Genomic DNA, 8,177 nt, shown 5'->3' on the forward strand with positions numbered 1-8,177 from the left:
CCTTCATTCGAATATCTTCTTCTTCTTCGCTTAATGTATTGAAGTATGAGTAAGGAATCTTTTGCTCCTCTTCTTATGGCAAGTTTTCCTCATGATGTTTGGATGGCTCTTTGGGAAGCATATGGAGATCCAAATGTTCCTCCCTTTCCATAAGACATTATATCTTTTGTCACTCCAGCCATGGTTCCTCCAACTCTAGATGAGATCTCACCTCTCGATACTCCTGTTGATTCTATTGATCTAGTTCCAGCCATAGATGCTTCTGATTTAGTGCAGATGAAATATTATGTCTTCCTACTCTAGCTTCATGGGATGACTTACTTTCAAAAATTACAAGGCTATTGATGGGGTCTCACATTGAAGATGTGGGAGACATCATCGATGTCATTTGTCTTCTCTTTGTTGATAGACTACTTAATGCATTGTGGAATATGATTGTGATACCAGCAATAGTGATTCAATAGATTCATACATGTGGGGTTCTATCAACAGTTGCAGTGAGAGGTCACGACATTTGCATACTCCACATGCATATATAACCACAGTGATAGGTCTAGCATAGTAGAGTACATCTCATCTTCTAGTTCCAACTTTAGTGGATGACTTCTTGGTACGCATTGTAGGTTTGTTCATGGAGTCACACATCTTCACAAGTTAATGTGATTGTAGATACTTATGAACAATAGTTGTAGGAGGTCTCTTTATCATTTGTGGAGATAGTTAGTTCTTTAGGACAGGTTCTATATTCATCCTTGATAGGGACATTTGAGTAGGTTTCAGAGACTACACTTATCTATGGGATTCTTTACACACATATTGAAAGCATCTCATTTCTACCTATGGTATTGTTTCTTCCAAAGGGGAGGAACACTATTCAATAGTCTTGGACTAGCTTCTACATCAGAGTAGCTATCACTAGTCAACACTCTTCTTTTGGGGGCGGAGACTACCTTGTCTCTCTTCTTCTTCTCATATTTATCCTTTGTATATACTTGATGTATATCGTAATGGGGGCATTTTGATTACTCCATCCTTCCATGCATCGTGTCTTTTTCATTTCTCTTTTTGAGGGATAGTTTTTCCCATGAGGTTTTCCCTCTTTCTCTGCTTTATGATAGAGTGCATTTCATTATGTACATGGGTACTAACATGGCCTAGTAGTCGAGACCCATTATGCATTTCATCCTAAATTTTGTGAGCTTAAGTGCATTCCCCTAATTTGCACTTAAGGGGGGGTGTTGGTGTAAATAAGTATTTACTATTTACACTTTACTTAAGTTTACTTAGGTTAATCCATTATTTTATTATTTATTAGTTAGTCACCTAGGAGTATGTATACTCTTGTGAGTTGTCATGTTGACAAGACATGAATTAGCACTCTATTTATGCACATGGTGTCTACAACATAGGAGTAAGCACTTTATTTGAGCACATGGCATCTACAACATCTCCACACGTGAGACACCTCATGCTTATCCTCTCACTGATGTACATATATTCATGCACAATGGAGGACATGTGCTTAGTTGTCATGCTTATCTCTTAGTTCTTTCTAGAACCATTCTAGATGTATCTTAGAGGCCTTTATATACAAGCACTCCTAGTGTGTATGTACATGCTTTTGACATAATAGGGATCATTCTTATATTTATCATACTCTTTTTGATCTAATGTTGTGCTTGTACTTGAGTTCCTTGATCTTGGGTTATTTTTCCCTAAGGAAAATTCTTACATGGTATTAGAGCTATACCAAATTCTTATATGGTATCAGAGCTATACCAAATTCTTACATGGTACTAGAGCTCTTGGGGAGATTCTCTCCACATAGCCATTCGACACCATTCTTGCTTCAACACCTCGACCCAGATCTGAAGAATCTACAAATATTAGGAGTGGCTAGAGCCGAAGTGGACCTTATCATTGTGTCTGAAACATCGATTTGGTGAATTGACTATAAATTCTCCTATGTTGGGCAATAGTCAAAATTGAGGCAAATTGTTTTTGTAAACCGGCACCTAAAGGCTCGATTCGCAAAATTGGTATGATCATCTCAGATCTGTATATTTAATTTTTAGATCCACATTTTAAAAAATTTTCATCTCTACAAAAATGTTTAGATTTGAATTATTTTCTAGGAATTTTTTGGCCATCAGGCCAGTAGGAGAGATTTTTTGTAGGCAAAGATTGAAGCTTGCTGGTGCAAATCAGATATTTGCATCACATTCAGAAGGTCAAAAACCCCCAAATCAACTTTTGTTTCATCAAAATTAGACATATGAGGTGAAATCTAAAGTCATTTGATTTTTGGATGTGCGATGACAATGATTCAGGAAAAATAATTACATCAGCGATTTGCAAAGAACGATATCTTCCTCATATGTACTCCTTTTTGTGAGCAATTTTTTCTATTTTGAGGCATAATTTCATGATCTACACATTGGTGCAGGTGGTTTAAGATCTCTCTTCCTGAATTTTTTTGCAAATCACAAATCCTAAATTTTGCCACTTCAAATGCTTATTACGGGCTCATCTGGACACATAATTAGGTTCCATTCTTTTTGAAAGTGCATAATTTTTTGTCTACTTTCTAAATATGCAATTAGAAGGTTCTATGGATAGAAATACCACTTTTAGAAATAGGCCCTAAATGAGAAAGTGGCTATAGAGTGCCCAAATCATACATTGGGGGGGGGGGGTGTTGATTGATCTATTTTTGCATTTTTGTGGTGTACATTCATTGATCTCATGAAGTATTGTCACCTATGCTAGCCTGGTTTAAGATAGAAGTTGACACCAAGGAACTATAAAAAATGGAGTGCTTTGATACTTGATCATCTAAGAGAACATCAGGAAGTGATTCCTTCTCTATATTTGAAGATACCATCTTCATTCAAATATCTTCATCTTCTTCTTTGCTTTATGTATAGAAGTATGAGTAAGGAATCTTTTGCTCCTCTTCTTATGGCAAGTTTTCCTCATGATGTTTGGATGGCTCTTTGGGAAGCATATGGAGATCCAAATATTCCTCCCTTTCTAGAAGACATTATATCTTTGGTCACTTCAGCCATGGTTCCTCCAACTCCAAATGAGATCTCACATCCCGATACTCCTGTTGATTCTACTAATCCAGTTCCAGCCATAGATGCTTCTGACTTAGTGCAGTAGGAAATATTATGTCTTCCTACTTTAGCTTCATGGAATGACTTCCTTCCAGACATTGCAAGGCTATTCATGGAGTCTCACATTGAAGATGTGGGAGAAATTATTGATGCCATTTGTCTTCTCTTTATTGAGGAGACTACTTTATGCATTATGGAATAGGATTGTGACACCAGCAATAGTGATTCAACATATTCATACATGTGAGGTTCTATCGATAGTTATAGCGAGAGGTCATGACATCAGCGTACTCCACATGCATATATAGCCATAATGATTGGTCCAACATAGTAGGGTACATCTTGTCTTCCAGTTCTAGCTTCAGTGGATGACTTCTTGAGAGATATTGTAAGTTTATTCATGGAGTCACACATCACAGATTTGGGAGATAACATTGATCATATACATCTTTTCTTTGATGAAGCACATACTTTTTTAGTTGTCATGAGGGCTCTTTTTGACCCTCCTGTCCATTCTCTACATGATCAATATTGACAGGTTGATGTGATTGTGGATACTTATGAATAACAATTACAAGAGGTCTCTTTATCATTTGAGGAGACAATTTGTTCTTTGAGACAGGTTCTACATTCATCCTTGATAGGGATAGTTGAACAGGTTTCAGAGACTACACTTATCTATGGGATTATTTCCACACATAGTGGAAGCATCTCATTTGTACCGATGTGATGGGGACACAACCCAAGAATAGAATGGACACAACAAAAAAGGGAAATTGTATTAACTGAGAAAATAAGCTAGTACAAATAGTACAGAGAAAATAAACTTCAATACATGCCCTAAGGGCTTACAATAGCATAAATGTGGAGATAATTTCTCCTTTCAGTACCTCCTCTCAAACTCCACTCCGAACTGCCTTTTACAATGCCATAAATCTCCTTAAATAGACCCCGAAGGGTTGAGGACTAGGAGTACATTCTAGAAAGTGCTAGTAGGCATCTAATGACCAAATAGAAGGTTCCAGAAGCTGCATTAGAAGTCAGCACAAATCTAGAAGAATCCAAAAATGGTAACAAACTTCCGGGAGGCATAACTTTTGAAACGTAGCTCCGATTGATGAACCGTTTACATTTTCGAAAAGCTCTTGAAGTGCTCTATAGCCCTATGGATGAGATTTGCTCCTCCCCCATTTTGGACCCTTTTTGAGGTCATTTAATGCCCCTAACCTGACTTTGAAGCATTCTTAGGAGGTCTCCAAAATCTGAAAAAATGCAATAACTTTCAAACCGTGGGGCCTTTTGACCAGATTCTTTTTTTGGAATTCTCTAAATCACAATTACATTCATTTGGCCAATTCACACCTTCTAGTTTACCAAAATGATGGCCCAATTACATGCTCCTATTTTTTTTAAGGATTTTCTAACACACTGATAGTGGAACTGTGAGAGTTGGAACCTTTATTTGACCCAAATGGGTATCCAAAAATGAAAACCCATGAAACAGAAACTAAGTCTAAGTACATTTTTTTTTGGGTGACATAGGATTGCCCTTATACCTCTGGATGCTCCTGCATCAGACACCCAGGGTAGATTGAAAAGTGACCCTGTCACTTTATGAATGGTAGAGGAAATATCAAATGGGAAACCTTAGCTGCTGAAATCCAAGTTGAGTCCTCGATCGGTCGTCCTTTCCATTTGACCAAATACTCTTCATACTGCCTGTTTTTGGTACTCCTACCCACACGATGATCTAGAATTTCTTCTATCTCCTCCTTCTTAGAAGCAGGAATTGGACATGGCTCTAACACCATCTCCTCATCTGCACCATCATCATGATACTCTGTTAAATCTGCAATGTTGAAAATGGGAGAAATGTGAATACCATCTGGCAGCTCCACTTCATATGCATTTTTTGAGTCATGTTTCTTCAAAATTTTGCAGGGGCCAAGTTTCTTCATTTTTAGCTTGTTGTAAGTACCGGCTGGAAATCTTTCTTTTCGTAAGTGCACCATGACTAGATCCCCTACTTGGAATTCCTTATGTCTTCTCCTTTGATTAGCCCTAGCTTTATACTCTTGATTCATCTTGGTAATGTGTGCTTGAACCTCCTCATGTAGACGCTTGATATGTTCAGCAAATTCCTCAGCTTCAACACTTGTCCTCTCTCCTTGTTCTATCTTCCTCAATTTTGGTGCATTCCTTGGGCTATTCCCATATACAATTTGGAATGATGATTTTTCAATACTCCTATTTATAGAGTTATTGTAAGAAAACTCTGCTTGTGGTAGAATCAAATCCCATCCCTTGGGCTTATCCCCAACTAAACATCTCAGCAAATTGCCTAGACTTCTGTTTACCACTTCTATTTGGCCATCAGTTTGCGGGTGATGCGTGGAATTGAATTTTAGGCCTGTTCTCAACTTCTTCCACAATGTCCTCCAGAAATATCCCACAAATTTAGTATCACTGTCAGAAACTATACTCCTTGGGAGACCATGTAGTCTCACCACCTCTCTGAAGAACAAGTCTTCAATATGTACAACATCATGAGTTTTGTGGCATGGAATTAAATGTGCCATTTTGGAGAACCTATCAACCACCACAACTACTGCGTCATTACCCCTTTGTGTCCTCGACAATCCAAGAACAAAATCCATACTTATGTCCTCCCATGGCCTTGTTGGAATAGGCAATGGCTGATATAGGCCAGTATTGTGACTAAACCCCTTGGAAACTCTGTACAAAATTCTTCACATCCTGTGAAATTTGAGGCAAAAAAATAATGTTCTCTAAGAATGGAAATGGTCTTATCTCGACCAAAATGTCCTGCCATCCCTCCACTATGTTTATCCTTAATTAAATTTTCCCTCATGGAACTCCTTGGAATGCACAATTGACTACCCTTGAACAACATGCCATCCTGAATCAAATAGTCTAACCACTTGGTTCTATCTACAACAACAGGTTCTTTACAAGCTTTCCATGCTTCAGCAAAATCAGGATCCTTAGGGTACAAATTCTTGAGTTCATCAAATCCAACTACTTCAACCTGCATTACTGTAAGCAACAACTGTCTCCTACTTAGTGCATCTGCAACCCTGTTAGATTTTCCACTTCTATGCTTCAACACAAATGTATAGCTCTGCAAGAACTCTACCCACTTCATATGCCTCTGATTCAATTTACCTTGGCTATTTAGGTACTGTAATGCTTGATAATCAGTATACAAAAAAAATTCCTTTGGCAATAAATAATGCCTCCATTTCTTTAAGGCCTAAACTATTGTATAGAACTCTTGATCATAAACAGAATACTTCTTCTTTGCATCATTCAATTTTTCACTAAAATATGCAATAGGCTTACCTTCTTGGCTTAATACGGCCCCAATAGCACTGCCACTAGCATCACAATCCACTTGGAACATTTTTCTAAAATCTGGAAGTGCCAACACAGGCTGTTCTGTCACCTTCTTCTTCAACAATTCAAAACTTCTCACAGCTGCTACAGTCCAATTGAACTCTTTTCTATCCCCTCTTATTGTATCAGTTAGGGGTGCTCATATGCCACTGAAATTCTTAATAAACTTCCTGTAAAAACTAACCAAACCATGAAATGATCTTACCTCAGTAGTAGAACTTGGAGTAGGCCATTCTAAGATGGCTTTTACCTTCTCTGGATCCATTTTGAGACCTTCAGGTGATATAACAAACCCAAAATAGACTAAATCCCTTTTTGCAAAGATACACTTCTTCAGAATAATTAATAGTTTCTCTTCCCTTAGCCTTTCAAGGACACTATGAATATGCAATAAATTTTCTTCCAAAGTCTTGCTGAAAATTAAAATATCATCTAAATAAAAAATAACAAGTTTTCCCAAGAACTTCTTAAGTACCTCATTCATGAGCCGCATGAAGGTGCTTGGGGCATTCGTCAATCCAAAGGGCATGACTAACCATTCATAAAGACCCTCCTTGGTCTTGAAGGCTGTTTTCCACTCATCTCCTTCTCGAATCCGTATCTGGTGATAACCACTCTTCAGATCTATCTTAGTGAAGTACTGAGCTCCACTCAAGCAGTCCATAAGATCATCCATCCTTGGCAAAGGAAACCAGTACTTGATGGTTATCCTATTTATAGCTCAAGAATCTGTACACATCCTCCACTCTCCATCCTTCCTTGGTGGAAGTACTATAGGTACTGCACATAGACTCAGGCTCTCTCGAATCAAGCCCTTCCTCAACAACTCCTGAACCTGTCTATTTAGCTCCTCTATTTCAGTAGGAGTCATCTTGTGAGCAGCCTTGTTAGGAAAACTAGCTCCTGGAATCAGATCTATCTGATGACTAATTTGCCTTACTGGTGGCAATCCATCTGGAACATTATCAGAGATAATATCTCCAAATCCCCTAGTAAATCTGAAACTTCAAGTGGTATTTCACTACTACCTTCTTTATCTTTCCTAGGAATCAAAGCATAGCACATATGCTGATGTTTCATGCCATCTAAAAACTTCCTTTCATCAACAAGACAAATCCTAGCACTGCTACATACCTTTTCACCTTCCTTTTTCATGGGCTTCAATTTGTGGCGAACTCCATCCTTTGTTAGAGAGTATGTGTTTGCATGCCCATCATGTACTGCATGTCTATCAAAGTGCCATGGTCTACCCAACAATAGATGGAAAACATCCATCGAAATAACATCACAGAGAACTTCATCATGGTAACTCCCAATTTTGAATTTCACTAAACATTGTTCACTTACCAGGACCTTATGATCATCTTTTACCCAAGAAATTCGATAGGGTTGGGGATGTTTCTCCCTCTTGAGCTTCAACTTAGAGACCATCTCTTCTGATACCAAGTTATTAGTGCTACCACCATCAATGATCACATCACAACATTTATCCTCACACTTGCATCTGGTATAGAACAAACTCCTCCGTTATCCTGGTTCAATCTCACCACTTAGTAGGACTCTTTCATTTACCACAGTCTCTCCTCTTTCTGCATCCTCTGAATGTGATGATTGTGCATCTTCATCCATATGAGCAACCCT

The sequence above is a fragment of the Cupressus sempervirens genome, chromosome 1 (assembly GCF_028749045.1).
Source record: "Cupressus sempervirens isolate cs-2001-9-10 chromosome 1, ASM2874904v1, whole genome shotgun sequence".
NCBI lineage: Eukaryota > Viridiplantae > Streptophyta > Pinopsida > Cupressales > Cupressaceae > Cupressus > Cupressus sempervirens.